Below are 22,295 nucleotides of genomic sequence, written 5' to 3'. Positions count from 1 at the left end.
ATGGTGTGATCACTCACCTAGAGCCAGACATCCTGGAATGTGAAGTCAAGTGGGCCTTAGAAAGCATCACTACGAACAAAGCTAGTGGAGGTGATGGAATTCCAGTTGAGCTATTCCAAATCCTGAAAGATGGTCCTGTAAAAGTGCTGCACTCAAGATGCCAGCAAATTTGGAAAACTCAGCAGTGGCCACAGGACTGGAAAAGGTCAGTTTTCATTCCGATCCCAAAGAAAGGCAATGCCAAAGAATGCTCAAACTACTGCACAATTGCACTCATCTCACATGCTAGTAAAGTAATGCTCAAAATTCTCCAAGCCAGGCTCCAACAGTACACGAACCATGAACTTCCATATGTTCAAGCTGGTTTTAGAAAAGGCAGAGGAAACCAGAGATCAAATTGCCAACATCCGCTGGATCATGGAAAAAGCAAGAGCGTTCCAGAAAAATGTCTACTTTTGCTTTATTGACTACTCCATAGCCTTTGACTGTGTGGATCACCACAAACTGTGGAAAATTCTTAACGAGATGGGAATGCCAGATCACCTTACCTACCTCCTGAGAAATCTGTATACAGGTCAAGAAGCAACAATTAGAACCGGACATGGAACAACAGACTAGTTCCAATTGAGGAAAGGAGTACATCAAGGCTGTATATTGTCACCCTGCTTATTTAACTTATATGCAGAGTACATCATGAGAAACGCTGGGCTGGAAGAAGCACAAGCTGGAATCAAGATTGCCGGGAGAAATATTAGTAACCTCAGATATGCAGATGACACCACTCTTATGGCAGAAAGTGAAGAACTAAAGAGCCTCTTGCTGAAAGTGAAAGAGACAAATGAAAAAGTTGGCTTAAAACTGAACATTCAGAAAACTAAGATCATGGCATGCGGTCCCATCACTTCATGGCAAATAGATGGGAAACAATGGACACAGTGAGAGACTTTATTTTGTGGGGGCTCAAAGTCACTGCAGGTGGTGATTGCAGCCATGAAATTAAAAGATGCTTGCTCCTTGGAAGAAAAGCTTTGACTAACCTAGACAGCATATTAAAAAGCAGAGACGTTACTTTGCCAACAAAGGTCCATCTAATCAAAGCTATGGTTTTTCCAGTAGTCAGTCCTGTATGGATGTGAGAGTTGGACTATAAAGAAAGCTGAGTGCCAAAGAATTGATGCTTTCGAACTGTGATTTTGGAGAAGACTCTTGAGCGTCCCTTGTGCTGGCAGGAGATCAAACCAATCTTAAAGGAAATCAGTCCTGAATATTCATTGGAAGGACTGATGCTGAAGCTGAAACTCCAATACTTTGTCTCTCTGATGTGAAGAACTGACTCATTGGAAAAGACCCTGATGCTGGGAAAGATTGAAGGCAAGAGGAGAATGGGATGACAGAGGATGAGATGGTTGGATGGCATCACCAACTCAATGAACATGAGTTTGAGCAAGCTCCGGGAGTTGGTGATGGATGGGGAAGCCTGGTGTGCTGCAGTCCATGGGGTGGCAAAGAGTCAGATACGACTGAGCGACTAAACTTACTGTAGCTTTAACTCTTAAGAAATGTTTCTAGCTCAGTCTTTCCTGTTTAGTCTCTGTTTTCCAGGCAAAGATTCATGAGTGTATTTTGCAGTTCTTTGGTTATAATTATTATTTCACGTGGTTGGATGCCAGACCAGTGGGTCTTAAGGGCGTCTTCTCACATGGTCCATTTCCTGTGTGTGCCAACCCTGTTGTCTGCCCCAGCCCGTCCATGTTGTTTCTTTCCCTCAGCCCTGACTTTAGTCTTTTTGTATTTATTATTTTTAAATTAATTTTTGTTGGAGTATAGTTGCTTTATAATTTGTTAGTTTCTGCTGTACAGCACAGTGAATCAACCGTACTTATCCCTACATCCCCTTCCTCTTGGACTTCCTTCCCGTTCAGGTCCGCACAGTGCCTTTAGTAGAGTTCCCTGTGCCACACAATAGGTTCTCATTAGTGGTCCGCTTTATACACAGTATCACGTGTGTGTGTCAATCCCAGTCTCCTAGTTCCCCCTCCCCGCCCTCCCCACCTTGGTATCCATATATTTGTTCTCTGTGTCTCTATTGGCCCATACTTTGGAGTTCTTTTCTCACATGAGTCCTCACAGATTCACACTTCCTTCTTTACTGTGACTCCAGAGTTGCCCTCAGGCCCCACTGTCCCAGCTTGGGTCTGTGTCTAAATAGACATTCCTCTGCTCTATTGAACTCTGCCTACCTACATCCAAGATTGTGGGTTGGTTTCAAATAACCTTTCCATTGGCAGCACCATGCTGTCCTCATTAAAACCAAACCCCCTGGCCCAGTGAAATTCATTAATATCTTCACCCCACCTCATCCCCAGGGGTCTGCTGAGCCCTGGGCCAACAGAGGAGGGGCTGGCTCACTTCAGCTCCTCAAGTCCATTCTCAGGTTTTTCCTGATCCCTTTTTTAAAACTCAAAACCTAACAAAGAGGTGAGGGTGCAGAATATATGCTGGATCTTTAATGAAATCAGGCTTTCCCTGATAGCTCAATTGGTAAAGAATCTACCTGCAATGCAGGAGACTCTGGTTTGATTCCTGGGTTGGGAAGATCTGCTGGAGAAGGGATAGGCTACCCACTCCAGTATTCTTGGGCTTCTCTTGTAGCTCAGCTGGTAAAGTATCCACTTGCAACACAGGAGACCTGGGTCCAATCCCTGGGTTCAGAAGATCCCCTGGAGAAGGGAAAAGCTACCCACTCCAGTACTCTGGCCTGGAGAATTCCATGGACTGTACAGTCCATGGGGTCGCAAAGAGTCAGACACAACTGAACGACTTTCACTTCACTTCACTTTTATGAAATAATGGGAAAAAAAAAAGAAATAATGGGCAGGGGCCGCTTTAAACAATACTCACCTCCAGCCATGACGGGCTCCATCTCATACTCTAACCCTCACTGAGGCTGCTTTGTGCTTCCACTGCCCTGGCTAGGTCTTTGGCCCTCGGAGCTGGAGGGCACACTGCCTTTCTAATCTATAGATTTATCCCGCCAGAGAGATATCTTGCCAGGTCGTATTTAGGAATGCAGCAGTTGACTTAGAATGCACGTGAAGGAGAGCCCTGCAGGAAAGAAAAGGCACAACAGTTTTCATGGCCTTAGCTTTAGGACAGGAATGTGTCTGAATTGATGATAGTTTCCACTCAAACTTGCAGGTGAAAGTCAGCAGGAGAAAGGCTTTTAAGAGCACCTCATCACACCACATCTCTGCATCCTGTGAACCCAGGGTGCCCCCCAGTGTTGGTTAGGGTTAATCACAGTCTACCATTTTGTTTTGGGGTTTTTTTTGCTGTTGTTTAGTCATGTCTGACTCTTTGCAACCCCATGAACTGCAGCACACCAGGCTCCTCTGTTTTTCACTATCTTCCAGAGTTTTCTCAAACTCAAGTCCATTGAGTCAGTAATGCCATCTAACCATCTTGTTCTCTGTCATCCCCTTTTCCTCCTGCCTTCAGTCTTTCCCAGCATCAGGGTCTTTTCCAGTGAGGTGGTACTTTGCATCAGGTGCCCAAAGTATTGGAGCTTCAGAATCAGTTCAGTTCAGTTCAGTCACTCAGTCATGTCTGACTCTTTGTGACCCCATGGACTGCAGCATGCCAGGCTTCCTTGGCACCAACTCCTGGAGCTTATTCAAACTCATGTCCATTGAGTTGGTGATGCCATCCAACCATCTCATCCTCTGTCATCCCCTTCTCCTCCTGCCTTCAGTCTTTCCCAACATCAGGGTCTTTTCAAATGAGTCAGTTCTTCGCATCAGGTAGCCAAAGTATTGGAGTTTCAGCTTCAGCATCAGTCCTTCCAATGAATATTCAGGACTGATTTCCTTTAGTATGGACTGGTAGGATCTCCTTGCAGTCTAAGGGACTCCCAAGAGTCTTCTCCAACACCACAGTTCAAAAGCATCAGTTCTTTGGTGCTCAGCTTTCTTTATAGTCCAACTTTCACATCCATACATGACCACTGGAAAACCCATAGCCTTGACTAGACAGACCTTGGTTTGCAAAGTAATGTCTCTGCTTTTTAATACGCTGTCTAGGTTTGTCATAGCTTTTCTTCCAAGGAGCAAGCATCTTTTAATTTCATGGCTGCAGTCACTGTCCACAGTGATTTTGGAGCCCCCCAAAATGAATTCTCTCACTGTTTCCCCGTCTATTTGCCATGAAGTGATGGGACTGGATGCCATGATCTTAGTTTTCTGAGTGTTGACCATTAAGCCAACTTTTTCACTCTCCTCTTTCACTTTCATCAAGAGGCTCCTTAGTTCTTCTTCACTTTCTGCCATAAGGGTGGTTTCATCTGCATATCAGAGGTTATTGATATTTCTCCCAGCAATCTTGATTCCAGCTGTGCTTCCTCCAGTCCAGCGTTTCAGTGTTCAGTCATTGAGTATTCAGAACTGATTTCCTTTAGGATCGACTATTTTGATCTCCTTGCTGTCTAAGGAACTCTAAAAAGTCTTCTCCAGCATCACAATTGAAAAGCATCAATCCTTTAGCGCTTTGCCTTCTTTATGATCCAACTCACGTCCATACATGACTACTGGGAAAACCATAGCTTTGCTTATAGGTCCGTCTAGTCACAGGTTTCTTAGAACACCCTAGAATGGATAAGGGATGCATTTTAGCTCTGATATTTATGTCTGTTCTGATTTAACAGCAGAAACTTTTCCTTCCTTTGTCACCTTTATAAAGTCAGTCTATCCGAGAACCCAAGAGGTATTCTTTTAAATTCTCTTTGATTTGCCTTTGCAAACTAGACTCTGATAGAAGGAGAGCAGTTTCCACAGAAACTCATTTCCCGGCCAGAATCCTGCCCACTCCTGAATCCTTTCTTAACCTGCCCCTCCCCTCACCCCGCTTTAAAAATGTCACTATGTCGATCTTTTCAAGACCTTCATAAAACTGACCAACACTGGCCAGTTCACATCTTTGCTGTGCCCTCAGAAGGCAAAGGCTTTTATAAAACAGACTTGACCAACAAGTCCCTTCTTTGGTACTAAGCTTGTCAGTCTCTAAAATTGTACTTGACGTTCTTCAACCTGCCTCATGCCAAATGAAAATGACTGCCCGACTTCTGAAAACCGTTTGTAATCTTCCTTAATCTACATCAAAGCACACCTCCACTTTGTTTATCCAGGCTGGTTGTCAGACTTCACAGCACACCAAGCTCCAGATATCCGTGGTGTTTAGGAACCTCCACAGGTGTCCCACAGGCACCAGACTTCAGGAGTCCCTGAGTTAAACAAAGAAATCCCTTGCTCTCTCCACTTATTTATTGATCTTATTAATTAACATATAATTTTATTCAATAATTTTACAATTATTCTTGCCTCTGGAGCAAAATATGGTCTTTGGTTTGTGTGTGTGTGTGTGGCGTTTGTGAGGGATATGGTACAAGGTGAAGTCCTCATTGAGGTCACCAAAATCAGAACTATCCCTTCTGTGGTTTGACTTCTAAGACGTAGTAACTCTGGACTGTGTGGTGATTCACTAAGCAAGCTATAGCTTGCATTTGATTCATTTAGAGCGCTGCCAGAGACCATTCCAAGCATCGTGGTCACTGTCAGAAGGGCAGCAGCCTCGGGAAGTGTCCCTTTAGCATGGAGGAATGACCCGAGCTTCCTCAGTCCCCAGGGTTAGAATTTCCTCTGCAGGAGTTAACTGTGTCCAGGAGAGCTTGACCAAAAGCATGGAAGGAGCTTCAGTGCTGAGCATGAGCCCTGCCTGGCCGTTGGTCACCTGGGGTGTGAACAGCAAAAGGAATGTTGCCTCTTCAGATGCATCCAGTTGACATAATGCTAATTTGAATGCTTCCAAATCAGATTAATTTATAACGTATCTAGTCCTGTGCCAGGAGCTTTGGTACATTGCTGATAATGCAATCTTGCTGCTGTTGTCATCTGACCACTGTGTGTTAAATTGGGGTTGTAGTTTACATACAGAAATATTCCTCTTAAGTGTCCCATTCTATGGATTTTGACATTTGTGTACATCACAGGTGGTTCAGTGCTAAAGAATCCACCTGCCAATGCAGGAGACACAAGAGATTCAGGTTTGATCCCTGGGTTAGGAAGATCCCCAGGAGTCAGAAATGGTAACCCAGTCCAGTATTCTTGCCTGGACAATCCCATGGACAGAGGAGACTGGTGGGCTACAGTCTACGGGGTCGCAGAGTCATACCTGACTAAGCGACTGAGCACAGCAACACAGCATATACCTCCATGTGTATGCTATACTATGCTATGCTAAGTCACTTCAGTCGTGTCTGACTCTGTGTGACCCCACAGATGGCAGCCCACCAGGCTCCCCCATCCCTGGGATTCTCCAGGCAAGAACACTGGAGTGGGTTGCCATTTCCTTCTCCAATGCATGAAAGTGAAAAATGAAAGTGAAGTCACTCAGTCATGTCCGACTCTCAGCAACCCCATGGACCGCAGCCCACCAGGCTCCTCCATCCATGGGATTTTCCAGGCAGGAGTACTGAAGTGGGGTGCCATTGCCTTCTCCGCCTCCATGTGTAACCACCACCCAAATCTAGATAAATGCATCCATTTTCAGTCAGTCCCTCCACTCCCCATCGCAGAGTCAACCACTGTTCAGGTTTCTATAGCCAAAGAATAGTTCTGCCTGTTGCTGAATTTCATATGAATAAAGTAGGGAACTTTCTGGCTTCTTTAATTCAGTATAATGTTGTAAAAGTTCACTTAAAACTTCACATTGTTATATGTGTCAGTAGTTCATTCCTTTTTATTGTAAAATGGTATCCCATTGTATAGATGTTCCTCCAGTGTCCTGTCCATGAACATTTGACTTGCCTCCGGTTTTATGTGGGGCTTTTGGTTGGGAGAGTGGGGAAGAGAGGGGTTAATTTTCATTTTCCTAGAGGCTGTTTCTGACCATTTTTATACAGGTCATTTTTCAATGATTTTATGTATTTATTTTTGGCTGTGCGGGGTCTTTGTTGCTGCACAAGCCTTTCTCTGGTTGCAGAGAGTGGGTTTCTCGTTGCAGTGGCTCCTCTGGTTGCAGAGCACACGCTCTAGGCACCTGGGCTCCGTAGCTGTAGCTTCCTGGCTCTCGAGCCCAGGCTCAGTGGTTGTGGCACATGGGCTCAGTTGCTTCACGGCATGTGGGGTCCTCCTGGATCAGGAATCGAATCTGTGTCTCCTACATTGCCACGTGGATTCTTCACCACCAAGCCAACAGGGAAGCCCTATACGAGTCTTTTGAGCAACTTCAGCTCTGTTTAGATTGTCATTTCTCTTGAATAAATACCCAGGTGTAGGATTTCTGGATCACAGGGTGTGTGTGTGTGTGTGTGTGTGTGTGTGTGTGTGTGTGTGTGTGTTAGTCGCTCAGTCATGTCTGACTCTTTGTGACCCCATGGACTGTAGCCCACCAGGCTCCTCTGTCCATGGGATTCTCCAGGCAAGAATACTGGAGTGGGTAGCCATTTCCCTCTCCAGGGAATCTTCCTGACCCAGGGATCAAACCTGCATCTCCTGCATCGGCAGGCAGATTCTTGACCACTGGTCCGCCAGGAGGCCCCATTGAAGAAAGATGGTCATTACGTTTTTGTAGTAATAGGCATTTATAAGCTGCAGGTATTATCAGAAAGCGTTTGATGGATAATGCTGCCCTCTACCAAGACCCCAAGGGAACAAAACTCTCCTTTATTCTTACAATGTGCCTTTACTTGTTCTTTAGCGTGTATTTAAAAGTCGGCGAGGAGAAAAAAATGACAACCCCTATAGATCAATTTCATAACAACAAAAAAAGAGAGCTTATAACTTAATAACAAAATCTAGTGTAAAAACAAAGTGCATTCATACAAGAATGAGACCTAAAGTCTTCTGAAGTCAGTTTTCAAACCTCTGTTTGAAAACCAGCTTTATAATGTCCTTATTCTCTCTACATTGCCTTTGGGTATTTGTACCACAGATGGGCACAGTGACCACAGCAGGAGCTCATCATAGGCACTGTTGACATTTGAACTGGGTAATTCTCTGGGGGTGGAGGAGCGGTCCTGTGCATTGGATAAGATATTAGCCGCATCTCTGGCCTCCACCCACTAGGTGCCAGTAGAACCCCTCCTCCTCCAAGCTCGAGGTATTCAAGGCTGTCTCCAGGCATTGCCAGATGTCTCCTGAGGTATGATTACCAGATTTAGCAAATAACAGTGCAACTCGGGTACCTAGTTAATGAGACTTTTATAAACCCACAGACATAGAAAATGAACTTATGTTTACCAAAAAGCTGTGAGAGGTGAAGGAGGGATAAATCAGGAGACTGGATTAACATATACACACTCCTATAATATATATATAGATAAATTAAGTTAGATTCATATATACACACTATGAGAATATATATAAACTAGATAATCAACAAGGACCTCCAGGGAACTATACTCAATATTTTGTAAGAATCCCAGGGATGGGGGAGCCTGGTGGGCTGCCGTCTATGGGGTCACAGAGTCAGACTGAAGTGACTTAGCAGCAGCAGCATAAGGGAAAAGAATCTGAAAAGAAGAGATACATATTTGTGTCTAACTGAATCACTGTGTTGTATACCTGAAACTAATACAACATTGCAAATCAACTATACTTGAATTTTTAAAAAGTAAATATCAAATAATTTTGAAATTATTTGAAATGGCAAATAATTTTTCGTATAAGTATGTCCCAAATGTTGCATGGGACATATTTATACTAAAAAATTTTAGGTCAGGTTTGACTGATGACCTGATTTTATCTGGCTACCCTGGACTGGGGATAGGAGTGGGGCTGGCTGGGAAAACAAGAACATTGATGTATTAAACAAGGTGGTGTGTGTGAGGTGCCCAGCACATGGCTAGTGTGCTATAAATAACCTGGAATCTCCTACAGCCTTGAATGCACTTCATCTCCATCCCCCTAGGAGGCTTCAGTTGCTCCTCAAAGCTTCCCATCCTTTCCCACAGCTGTAATGAGAGCGGGTGTGACATCGTGAGGAAAGGGGGAGCCCACGTGGGAATCTGTAGGTGCTGGTTCCCGTCAGAGCTGGTGTGACGGCCACTCTGCTGGGGCGGTGGTATGCTGTGCTCTAGTGCTCCATCGCCTTGAGTGTCCTGAGTCATTATGTCGTTTCTCCTAACAGAGAGGGTGACATTGAATGAAAAACTGCTGCGCTCACCCCAGACTCAGTCACTCTGGGTTTGATTTTTGTGGCGCCATAGCCCTAGAAAACCATTCCCTGGGATGCACCAGGACCATCATTTCCCCAGTCGGTAGCAGCAAGGAACTTCTTTCTGGGCCAAGATTAATGACCCAAGCAGTCATCCTTTGCAGAGAGCAAAGGTGAAATGTAACTCTGGGTGGATGCCTGACATTTTGAAACAAAGGGGAAGGGGAAGGAGGGGGGCAGATGAGGAGAAATAGCATTTATATGTCTCCTGCAGGGTCATAAATCAGGGATGGGCAAGAGTGAATTGGGTTTCTGCCAACAATTGAACTGATTTCAGTTGCTGTGTTTTATCTTCAAACAATCTATATAAAACATGCTTTAAACACATAAGAAGTACCTGAGTTACATATTAGTATATTAACTCTTTCCAGTTTTCTTTTTCCAAAGGAAGTCCAGTTTGTGTGGGGGAATTGTTACATTTGTCCAAAAGAAAATATATACATTGCCCTAGCAGGGAGCCCCCTTTCCATCTAGCTGTTGTCAGGATGTAACATTAGAGACTAGGGAAAATAAAGAGACACTGGCAAAGTGTACAAACTTTCAGTTATAATATGAATAAGTTCTGAAGATCTAATGTGACTATAGTTCTGTATGTGCCATAGTGACGATACATAATGATTCTGTATTGTGTACTTGAAATGTACTGGGTAGATCTTAAATGTGAGTAAATGTGTATTAACTTGATTATGGTAATCATTTCACAAGCTGTACATATATCAAATTGTCACATTATATACCTTAAATATATACGTTATATACCTTAAATATATACATTTTTTAACTGTCTACCCATACCTCAATAAAACTAGAAAAATGAAACTCGACCACAGACTCTATTGTAAAGCAGTTCCAACATGTTTCAAAAAACCACCAAGCATGATCTCCTTCCACAAGGAAATTAAGCTAGAAATCAGTTACAAAAGAGCAAAACTCCACATATTTGGAAATTAGGCAATATAGTATTATGTTTCCAAAAAGTCACTTTTGAAGGTATTAGGCAAATTCTCTAATCTTAAAGGAATTGAAGAACAGGCTTTTTATAAATTAATTAAAGAAGCATTTGTCAAGTGACGATTCTTTGACACATTTTGTACAAAAGATGAATAAGACATGGTCCCTGCCCTCCAGGAACAGACTCACAAATGAATGAGCACTCTCTACTGTGACTTCTCTCTCTATCGGGCACCATGGGACTTCACAGGATCCCAAGATAGCTCAGTGGGGGAAGTGAATACTTTTTAATGTGTCTATAAGAATTTACAAAGGATGGTCCTCTCTACTTGGTTAATAGAAGACTGCAGTTTAAGAGTTCTCCAAATTGACAAGGATGAGGAGGGGTTAAGATTCAAAGATGATGCACAGCAGGTAGCAAAGGATGGAAGGAGGGATTTCTGAGGAATGAGGAGGGAGAGGTGGGCAGGAACCCAGTGTTGGAGGGCCCTGTGGCCACACTAAAGAATCTAGGCTTATGGAGAACTGCTGAAAGGGTTTAAGCTGTAAGTGAATTTGTGATTCAGTTTTCTCATGGAAAGGTCTTTGGAAGATATATGGAAGTCAGACTAGACTAGGCAGTTTGGAAGCTGATTGAAAGCTCTGTTAAAGACAGGTGGTATTCAAATAACCAATGCTGATGAGGGAGCAGAGACAACTGTACACTGCTGATGGGCGTGTAAATTGGTGCAGCCACTGTGGAATCGGTGCAGCCACTGTGGAAGACAGTATGGCAATTTCTCAAAAAACTGAAAATAGTAACACCGTATGACCCAGTGGTTAGAGTCCTGGGTATATATCTGAAGAAAACAAAAATGAAACAATTATTTTGAAAAGATAGATGCACGCCTAATGTACATAATAGCATTATTTACAATAGACAGGATATAGAAGCAACCTAAGTGTTCATCAACAGATGAATTGATACAGAAGATGTAGTATATGTACACAATGAAATGCTACTAAACCATAAAGAGTATTTTCCCATTTGCAGAGAAAGGCAAATACTACATTATATCACTTATATATTGAATCTAAAAAATGAAACAAACTGGTGGTATAACAAAATAGAAGCAGACTCAGAGGGAACGAACTAGCGGCTACCAGTGGAGAGAGGCAAGTGGAGAAGGGCAAGGTACGAGTAGTTTTAAGAGACACAAACCACTGTGTATAAAATAAATAAGCTACAAGGATATGTTGTGCAGCAGAGGGAATATAGACAGTATTTTATGACAACTAAAAATGGAATGTAGCCTTTAAAGATTGTGAATCACTATGCTGTACATCTGAGACTTATATAATATTGTACATCAGCTATACCTAATTTAAAAAATTAATATATGTTCATAGAAGAAAAAAGAGAGGTGATTCTAAAATCATGTAACAACAGGTCTTTTCCCAGTAAGAGGAGAAGAAAGCCAAAGCAGTGGAGCCAGGTCCTGAGCCCCTGTGGGGCCAGGCAGACCTTTCTGTCGCTGGTCCATGGCGAGGTCCACAGCTCAGGACTCAGGGCATAACTGTGACAGGCATGCTTCGGTATTGCAGCCATGGGCATGGCCCTGTGGACCCATGTCAGCTGCAGATCAGCCTGTTGGTGTGACCTGGGCAGTGGATGAGGGCCTGGACTAAAGCAGAGGTGGAAAGAAAGAGACAAATTTGGGAGAAATACAGAAAACAGCATCCTATATCTCAGTGATTGACTAGACACAGGGAGAGAGGGAAGTAGAGGCTGGCACCCATGTTCCTGGTCTGGAAGGCTGTGAGGAAGGGAGGTTGAGTGTCTCCACTCAGGCTGGGGTCTTTCATGAACAATCTAATGACCGTGAACATCAGGAACTTGAGATAATCAGTAGGCTCTTCTTGGGGTGGGATTAAACTGGATACAAGCGAGTGGTATCCAGCTATGGGGTTCATGGAGTGGACCTCTCCCAGTGTGCCTGGAAGCATGATGTGATGTCCTCTTTCGAAGGTCCCAGGTCACTGTGATCACATGTATCGCCTAGCCAATGCAAAGGGAATTTTTTCAACATAAATGACCAAACTCTAAGGGCCATTTGGGGCCTGAATCATGAGCTAAGCAGCTGTTTCGCTTGTCAAGTGTTAAATGATTTGTTCTGGATGAGAGGCTACAAGGCAAGAAACAGGGCTAGAAAAACAGGAGCAGGTAGAGAGGCCAGCAGTTAGTGGAGATGTATGAGGGTGACCTTTGGCACCAGCAACAGAGAACACTTGGGCTGACCTCTGTTGTCATAACACGGGAAATATTACAACCCCTTCCTCATCCTCAACCAGGGGAGAAAAACTTTCTTCTAAGAATGGATTCCTTGAGCATCCTTCTGTGCTCTGTCATTAAAAATCTGCTGGGAAGGAAGAGAGAGCTTTTGTTGATCATGAGCAAAATTTTGCTGACACCATGTGCAAAGAACAAAAGGAAATCTTCATCTGAAATAGAATAGGGGCCATGAAGTTGTATGTATGTTTTTCTAATTTTTTTAGGAAAAAAATAGTATTGTAAGACAACTAATTTGAAAGCAGATTGATTTGCTAATATAGGGTGTAGGTATCACTTTGCTACAAGTTTTCTACCAAGCCTTGGGCACCTGTGTCAGTACAAACTGTGGTTTACAAGTTTGTTTTGTTAGGTTCAGTTTTGAAAGCGTTCCATTTCTTACCATGGATCTATAAGGAGAGGTTTTCCTGTGACTTCAACTGGTGCAGGCACCAGATCTTAGAACCTTCCGACCAACGTAATTCCCAGTATTTATTTTTGTTCGCTTTTCGGTTTCCTAAGACAATGTCTGTTCGCAAAATGAATACAGTTGATTTATTATTTGTCCATGAACATCAGCTTATGTAAGAGTTTATGTATTAATATGTCTCTAAACATATACAGTTCCTTTTAAATAAATATTTATGTAAGTAAAATAGAGAAGGAAAGTTAATGTGTGCTTATATGTGCTATAAGATAATAAATATGAAATATAGTCAATGTGTATTTACAGAGTAATGAGCTGCCTTTATATGCATTTATGATACAAGCTTCATTTGTATATGGTCAAGATTTGACTATCCTATAGGCTATTGTGGTGTATATTTTTATGAAAATCTTTGATAAAATTTTAATTGACCTACATTATCGTTATACTGACTTCCCTGGTGGCTCAGATGGTAAAGCGTCTGCCTACAATGTGGGAGACCTGGGTTCGATCCCTGGGTCGGGAAGATCCCCTGGAGAAGGAAATGGCAACCCACTCCAGTATTCTTGCCTGGAAAATCCCATAGACAGAGGAGCCTGGTGGGCTGCAGTTCATGGGGTCGCAAAGAGTCGGACACAACTGAGCGACTTCACTTCACTTTACTTCTTCTTCATCATTATACTAGTACTATATTATTATCTGTCTACAAAGAAAATTCCAAAGGACCTTTGTTTGAAACAGACACATACTCATATCTCTCTCTCTCACACACACATTATGCTGTCAGGTTTTTTTAAGCCTTTGGACTTATTTCAGTCAGTGAAGCTTGGGAAGCATCACGCTTGAATGAGTCTTACATGCTTTTACCAGGAACTCTTTCTGGAAAGTTCCTCTCATTCTTTCTTTTCATCTTTGGCTCACTCACAGCAGATACACCCTGAAAAATAAGCCCATGAATTTCTGTGTTGCAAAAGCCATTAGGAAGCTTGCTTCTTCAAAAGTGTGTTTAGGATCACAAGCCAGACTCAGGAACCAGGGCCGTAATCTAACTTCCTGCTGCTGTTTACCACTGGCTCTGTACATTCTAAATGGTGGGACCAGAGCCTGGAAATAGAAACGGAGAAAACTAGCAAGAAAGGTCAGCATGTTGCGTGGGCTGGCTCTTACAGATGGGTCCCCTTGGGCCATCCTCCTCAAATGTGGAAATCCAGTTGAATTGACTCTCTCTTCTTAAAGGCATGATTATGTACTGCAGGCAGATCCTAGCCAGGTCTGTGTGCGTGTGTGTGTGAGATTGCTCTATGCATCCCTATCGGCAGTGGTGCTCATGCTATTACTGCTTGAGATGTAACTGGCCTTGGCCTGAGAATTCAAAATCAACCTATAAGTGGTTACAGTTGTAAAGATGAAAAGTCTGTAAATACCATTTCCTTTCCTACTCAGAGACACCGGTGTACTTCCTCACTGCTCTCATAAGTGAGCCCTGTGGTGCCAACACTTGGATGCATCACAATCACAATTAACGTTAGTTTAGTTCTGAAAATTGTGTGAATGCCAAATATGTCGTGGCAATCATTCGAGTTTCCTTGTATTCTCTCTTCTCCCATCGGACCTTACATTTCAGAAAAACCAAAGGCTTGCAACTCTTTGAAAAGGTTTTTTCCCCCCTTTGAGTTAAAAGTAATACAAGGTGATACAAAACTCAGAAATTAAATAATGCCAAAGCAAAAGGCCCCTAAGAGCTCCCACTCCCTACCTTGAATAGCCATGTAAAGTGGTTGGGTGTCTTTTCCTCCCACTTGTATTCTAGATATAATGATATAGTCTATGTGTATATAAAAGTGAAACCACTATTATTTACAGTTTTGAAATGAACTCACTGAGCAGTGTAACTTGGACAGTTCCAAAATCAGTTCAGACAAATCTGCCTCATTCTTTGCCAGTGTTTATATGGTCTTCCATAACATGGCTGTACCATAGTTTGTTTAACTATTTCACACATCCTCACGTTCTCCTGCCTCCACCCACTTTGTTTTTAACAAATGAGAAGAAAGTGAAAAATCTCTGTTGATATCGGCCACAAGAACTGTCCAGCTGCACCTGGTTAAATCTTAACGACGTCACAGATGATGCTAGATGCATGACAGTCTAGGTTTCTAGCTGAGGACTAATGTTTCATGCTGATTAGACAGTGTTTATACTTTAAACCACTGACAGGTTGAGGGGATAACATTTTATTTCTATCAGAATAAAAGCAGAAACTCATCTGATCCTTGTTCACTTCCTGAGCTTATTGACCACTTGAGAAAAACGGATTTGGGAGCCACTTTTCCAAAGAGAACTTTAGCTGGCAATGTGCCTTGTGAGTTAACACCACTGACACATAAATATAGGTGATTTAATTCTTAGCTATTGAAAAGTGATCTGACCTATAATATTTATCTTTGTTAATATTAATTAATAGTAATGTTTTGGAACATTGGATCTGTGTTTTATCCCTAAAATCTACCTTCTTACTAAAGACTGGATTATTGATCGTATCAGATAACTAGCAACCAAATGTGAGTCAACAGAGTAGGTGCTAACTCACCCATGCTCAGGGAGAAAACCCAGAAAAGAACATGAAAGCCAGCATTCTTCTCCATGAGCCCACACTTCTGTCTTGGCACCGTCAAAGATTTCAGACGGTCAGGCAGCTGGGAAGGCAGCTGGTTTCTGCAGTCCCAGAGCATATCAGCTTGAGCCTGGTAAATGGCCTTGATTATCATGCAAGACACAGAACACTCTTATTAGTGCTGCACTGACTAGCACAGTGCAGTCACTACTTTTTGTAATACCCTAATTGAGGTCCTTCCTTGCATGCAATTTACATTATGAATAAATAAATCCCTCAGTATGACATTTTAATAGGTATTTTTAAACAAAGTCCAGAGGACAATTAGAACCACCTTCTCTGCAAGAATCTTTTTTTTTTTTTGGTAAGACAAAAAAGGCATAGTGCCAACATGAAGAAAAGGATCCATTTTACTAAGTGTGGCTGAGTATCCTAAAGCAGCAACCACTCTCCCAGTTGCATGTGGTTCGTATCACGGTCTGGTCCTTCACTCCATGCTGATGGCTCCCCACTTCCTGATGTCTGTGGTCTGGGCTTTGTGTCCCTTGCAAATGCAAATATAACTCATCTTGAAATGGAGCTGGAGAGGAGGGGTCCTGAGAATTCATGGCTGAGGAGTTACAACAGCCAGTGTTTCACCCCATCATTCTTTCATTCGTGTTTAATCTTGATAGTGGTACTTTAGTTTTACAAAGCATCTGCAGGGTCATTTCTCAAAACCCTCACTCTGTCTATCCCTCATTCAGACCATAGAAGGTCATCCATCAGTCTCCCCCTGCCCCAGCCCAGGGCATATCCAGAAGGGCAAGGAGGGGTGAGCTCCTTTTCTGGGACTCGCACTTGGGTCAAGGGCTCTCCTTCTCTCTCCAAGTCAGAGGGCTGTCATGTAGTAGAAGAGAGTTGGGGGTTGGGCACGGCACAGTTAGTCTTGGCCGGTCTCACCTACTTCTTTGGTACTGATTTGAACTGTTTCTCTCACTTGAGTGTTAGAAATGTAAGAATTTGTTCTCTGTGTTCACGAACCTGAATCAGACAAGAAATTTGGCAAGGGCTCTTAAGAGAAGACTCCTTCGGATTGGTACCTCTGTCCCTTCTGTACTCCCTCTACCCTCTTTTTAGAACCTGTTCTAGCATGAATCATAGTATTTATCATGTCTGTTAACACATTTGCCTCCTCTTTTGGACTCTGACTCATTGAGGGCAGGGAATAAGTGTTCGCTTCCACATCTCAGCACTGTGACTGGCACATAGAGGCACTCAATAAGAGTAAGAATGAATGAACAGAGAGTATATTAAGGTCTCACTAGACATCAGGGGAGTGCAAATTAAAACCATGATGAGATACTACTACACACATATAGAATGGCCCAAACTTACCCCTCTCCCCCAAAAAAACTAACAAAGAAGTGGTAGGAAGGGTGTGGAGCAGCTGGAACTCTCATACACTAGTTGCTTGGTTCACTTCAGTCGCTCAGTCATGTCCGACTCTTTGTAATCCCATGGACTGCAACACGTCAGGCCTCCCTGTCCATCACCAACTCCCGGAGCCTACTCAAACTCATGTCCATTGAGTCGGTGATGCCATCCAACCATCTTATCCTCTGTTGTCCCCTTCTCCTCCCATCTTTAATCTTTCCCAGCATCAGGGTCTTTTCCAATGAGTCAGCTCTTGGCATCAGGTGGCCAAAGTATTGGAGTCTCAGCTTCAACATCAGTCCTTTCAAGTAACATCCAGGACTAATTTCCTTTAGGATGGACTGGTTGGATCTCCTTGCAGTCCAAGGGGCTCTCAAGAGTCTTCTCCAACACCACAGTTGAAAAGCATCAACACTAGTGGTAGGAGGGCAAAATGGTACAGCCACTGTGGAAAATAGTTTGGCGATTTCTCATAAAGCTAAACTAATTAAATGACTGGATTTGCCTGCTCTTAGATATTTACCCAAGAGAAAGGGAAAACTTTGGAACACACAAAAACCCATCTGAAATATTTATAACAGCTTTATTTATAATCCCCTAAAAATGGAGAAATTCCAGTTGTCCTTCAGCTGGTGAGTGGGCAAACAAATGAAATATTCATACAATGAAATGTTACTGTGCAATGAAAAGGAGCAAGCTATTAATATGAGCAACAGTCTGCACAGATGCCTTATGCTAAGTGTGAGAAGCAAGATTTTAAAAGATGTGTATAATATAAATCCATTTATATGACATTGTGCAAAATTATAGGGATGGAGGACAGACCAGTGATTGCCAGGGCTTAGGCTTTGAGGAGGGGTTGACTCCAAAGGTATGACCTAAATCAAATCCCTAACGATTATACAGTGGAAGTGAGAAATAGATTTAAGAGACTAGATCTGATAGACAGAGTGCCTGATGAACTACGGATGGAGGTTTGTGACCTTGTACAGGAGACAGGGAGCAAGACCACCCCCAAGAAAAAGAAATATAAAAAAGCAAAATGGCTGTCTGAGGAGGCCTTACAAAAAGCTGTGAAAAGAAGAGAAGTGAAAAGCAAAGGAGAAAGGGAAAGATATACCCACTTGAATGCAGAGTTCCAAAGAATAACAAGGAGAGATAAGAAAGCCTTCCTCAGTGTTCAATGCAAAGAAATAGAGGAAAACAATAGAATGGGAAAGACTAGAGATCTCTTCAAGAAAATGAGAGATACCAAGGGAACATTTCATGCAAAGATGGGCTCAATAAAAGACAGAAATGGTATGGACCTAACAGAAGCAGAAGATATTAAGAAGAGGTGGCAAGAACACACAGAAGAACTGTACAAAAAAGAGCTTCACGACCAAGATAATCATGAAGGTATGATCACTCACACTCACCTAGAGCCAGACATCCTGGAATGTAAAGTCAAGAGGGCCTTAAGAAGCATCACTACAAACAAAGCTAGTGGAGGTGATAGAATTCCAGTTGAGCTATTTTAAATCCTAAAAGATGATACTGTGAAAGTGCTGCACTCAATATGCCAGTAAATTTGGAAAACTCAGCAGTGGCCACAGGACTGAGAAGGTCAGTTTTCATTCCAATCCCAAAGAAAGGCAATGCCAAAGAATGCTCAAACTATCGCACAATTGCACTCATCTCACACGCTAGTAAAGTAATGCTCAAAATTCTCCAAGCCAGGCTTCAGCAATATGTGAACTGTGAACTTCCAGATGTTCAAACTGGTTTTAGAAAAGGCAGAGGAACCAGAGATCAAATTGCCAACATCCGCTGGATCATGTAAAAAGCAAGAGAGTTCCAAAAAAAACACATCTATTTCTGCTTTATTGACTATGCCAAAGCCTTTGACTGTGTGGATCACAATAAACTGTGGAAAATTCTGAAAGAGATGGGAATACCAGACCACCTGATCGCCTCTTGAGAAATCTGTATGCAGGTCAGGAAGCAACAGTTAGAACTGGACATGGAACAACAGACTGGTTCCAAATAGGAAAAGGAATACATCAAGGCTGTATGTTGTCACCCTGCTTATTTAACTTATATGCAGAGTACATCATGAGAAACGCTGGGCTGGAAGAAGCACAAGCTGGAATCAAGATTGCTGGGAGAAATATCAATAACCTCAGATATGCAGATGACACCACCCTTACGGCAGAAAGTGAAGAGGAACTAAAAAGCCTCTTGATGAAAGTGAAAGTGGAGAGTGAAAAAGTTGGCTTAAAGCTCAACATTCAGAAAACGAAGATCATGGCATCTGGTCCCATCACTTCATGGCAAATAGATGGGGAAAAAGTGGAAACAGTGGCTGACTTTATTTTTCTGGGCTCCAAAATCACTGCAGATGGTGATTGCAGCCATGAAATTAAAAGACGCCTGCTCCTTGGAAGGAAAGTTATGACCAACCCAGACAGCATATTGAAAAGCAGAGACATTACTTTGCCAACAAAGGTCCATCTAGTCAAGGCTATGGTTTTTCCAGTAGTCATGTATGGATGTGAGAGTTGGACTGTGAAGAAAGCTGAGTGCCAAAGAATTGATGCTTTCGAACTGTGGTGTTGGAGAAGACTCTTGAGAGTCCCTTGGACTGCACAGAGATTCAACCAGTCCATCCTAAAAGAGATCAGTCCTAGGTGTTCATTGGAGGGACTGATGCTGAAGCTAAAACTCCAATACTTTGGCCACTTGATGCGAAGAGCTGACTCATTTGAAAAGACCCTGATGCTGGGAAAGATTGAAGGCAGGAAGAAAAGGGGACGACAGAGGATGAGATGGTTGGATGGCATCACCGACTCAGTAGACATGGGTTTGGGTGAACTCCGGGAGTTGGTGATGGACAGGGAGGCCTGGCATGCTGCAGTTCATGGGATCACAAAGATCGGGCATGACTAAGCAACTGAACTGAACTGAACTGACTCCAAAGAGACAGCAGGAAGGAGTGTTTTGGGGTGATGGAACAGTTTGTATCCTGATTATGATGATGGATATATGATGCTGGCATTTATCATACTCACAGAACAATGTAGTTTAAAAAGTATGAATGAGTTTTACTGGATACAAACTGCAAATTTAACTGAAAAAGTAAATCAGGGTTGTTGTTCTTTTTCAGTGCAGATTCAGAAAACAATGTTCAAAAGAAAACCTGAGTAATGTCTTAGTAGCCTTCAGTGATTCTGTATATGTTCATGTATACATACAGACACACAAAAAGGTATGCATGTGCATGAGTGTGTGTGTGCGTGCATTTGTTTAACAAATATTTAAAGAATACTTCCTATGGACTAGGACTTGCTAAAAGCACTGAAGAGATATTGATGAACAACAAAAGCAGAATTTCTTCTTTCATGGTGTGGAAAGGGATAGACAGTAAACAAATAAACAAATCAGTGAATACACAGCTTTACATAATGGTAAGTGCTGTAGAGACAATAAGACAGGCCTTGAGGATAAAAGTGGAATTGAGGGTTGGGGCCTCTCTGAAGAAATGGCCTTAAACTGAGACCTGGGAAGTCCAAAGGAAGCATCCACATGTGCAAATGCTCAGAGCAGTTCAGGCACAGAAATGTCAAATGCAAAGACCCTGAGGGGACTTCATTGAGGCCAAGAAATACTGAACATTCTCTCACTTCAACACTCTCAGAAAGGCTGGCTGATGTACAGCCACCATCCTTTCAATGCAAGGCTGGGCTTCCTGGGAAGTAAGGCAAAGCCCTTAAAATAGAACTCAGCTTTGTGCATTCAGAGAGCTGGCAGCATGTTGGTGAGATGGACCAAGGGAGCGAGGGAGCCAGCAGCAGGTGAGCTCAGAGACACATGGGGACCCGTTTCTGTGGCTCCAGCCCTTTTGAAAAAGAATTCCTTTGTATGAAGCTCTCAGATCCAATGTGAAGTGAACATGGTATGTTTTCTTAGTTCCATCATAGAATTTCCTCTGTATTTTGGATATTTGAGACATTTGAACTTCTGCTACAGAAAACATTGAGAGTAGACATCCCCTCCCATAGTTTACGATGTAGTTAATTTAGCAGTCCACAGAGTCCTCATGTATTAAATTCCCAGAAAATGCTCATGAATCTAAGGCTGATGTCACATGTCATTGGTGTTTACATCATTTATCAACAAATTCCATGTGTAAGAGCGAGCACAGGCATGAGGACACGTGTGGTATAAGATTCCACCTCAAACCCCAGTGGAGAAGGTTCTGGTATATAACTTCAGCTGCCTGGCCTTGAGGAGCTCATGTCACCTTCAGAATCTCTCTTGGCCCCTGGGCAAACAGTGAATAATTACACTGCTCTCCAGGGGATGGAATGTAGACTCTCTGACTTTTGCTCACAGCAGCCTTCTAAATACCAAGCATTGCAAAAATTAGAATTTTGCCTCACCATAATTCATCTCTGCCACCATAAATCTCTGTTTTCAGTTAGATTTGATATGCTTCATTATTTCTCCTTTATAATCATGGTGGAATGTTGCTTTCAACCATCTTATATTCATTCGAATATTGGTTTTCTTTTAGTTCTTGAAGAGATTTCTGTTGGTATCCCATTTGCTTGTTTACATTATATTATAATAAGAAGCTAGTAATTTAAAATTCTCTTAATCTAGTGTATGGAATATGTGTGTGGAAGCTGGCAAATGCCAGTTCTTAATCTTTGTGCTGGTCAGCGTGCTGGCAGGAAAGCAGTGACACCCTCAGCAGGAGTCACTGCAAAGAGCTGTGCAGGAACAGTTAAGAGAAATCCACACAGAATAATACAGCACCTTGGAGCTCGTAGCGGAAGGGCCTCCTGTACTCACTTGCGCCTCAGAGGTCAGGAGGAGAGTGGGATTGCCAGAACCTGACAAGAGATGTGGTCCCATGAGAAGGTTCCCAGGGATGAGCACACCCACTGTCAAACCTCCATGCGACCAGGGGTAGGGGAGAAGGGAGGGAAGGGGAATAAATACCCTGAACCCTGATCCCACACTCTGTTCTCCTGCCAGTGCTTCCTTCATCCAGCCCAGCTGGGAGCCAATGGACAAGGCAGCCAGTTGGTGTGGCCCACCAAGGGCCAGTTCCTGGCTTACAGCAGAGACAAGGGTCCAGAGTGATCTGAAGGAGCAGACAGGGGATACCCAGCCCAGGAGTCTGCTGGAGAAAGCACTGTCCCAAATTCACTGACCTTGGTCTTTGCAGTTTGTCCAGAAATATACTTGCACCTCCATCCCTAGCCCCAGCCCGCTTTGTTTGCGAGCACCTTTCTTCTCAGCACTGTTATTGGCCATCTTCAAGT

General features: G+C 42.9%; 1 protein-coding gene across 9 annotated transcripts in view; it reads left to right on the top strand.

Annotated features, from left to right (window-relative positions):
• The window catches only part of SV2C (synaptic vesicle glycoprotein 2C), a 444,657-nt gene that overhangs the window by 383,196 nt on the left and 39,166 nt on the right, over nucleotides 1–22,295 (top strand). The gene's annotated exons all lie outside the window — the stretch shown is intronic.

The sequence above is a fragment of the Bos grunniens genome, chromosome 10 (assembly GCF_055505025.1).
Source record: "Bos grunniens cultivar Pamir isolate PY7600 chromosome 10, Bosgru_T2T1.0, whole genome shotgun sequence".
NCBI classification, from domain to species: Eukaryota; Metazoa; Chordata; class Mammalia; order Artiodactyla; family Bovidae; genus Bos; species Bos grunniens.
The sequence above is the reverse complement of the archived record's forward strand: the minus strand, read 5'-3'. Positions and strand labels throughout refer to the sequence as shown.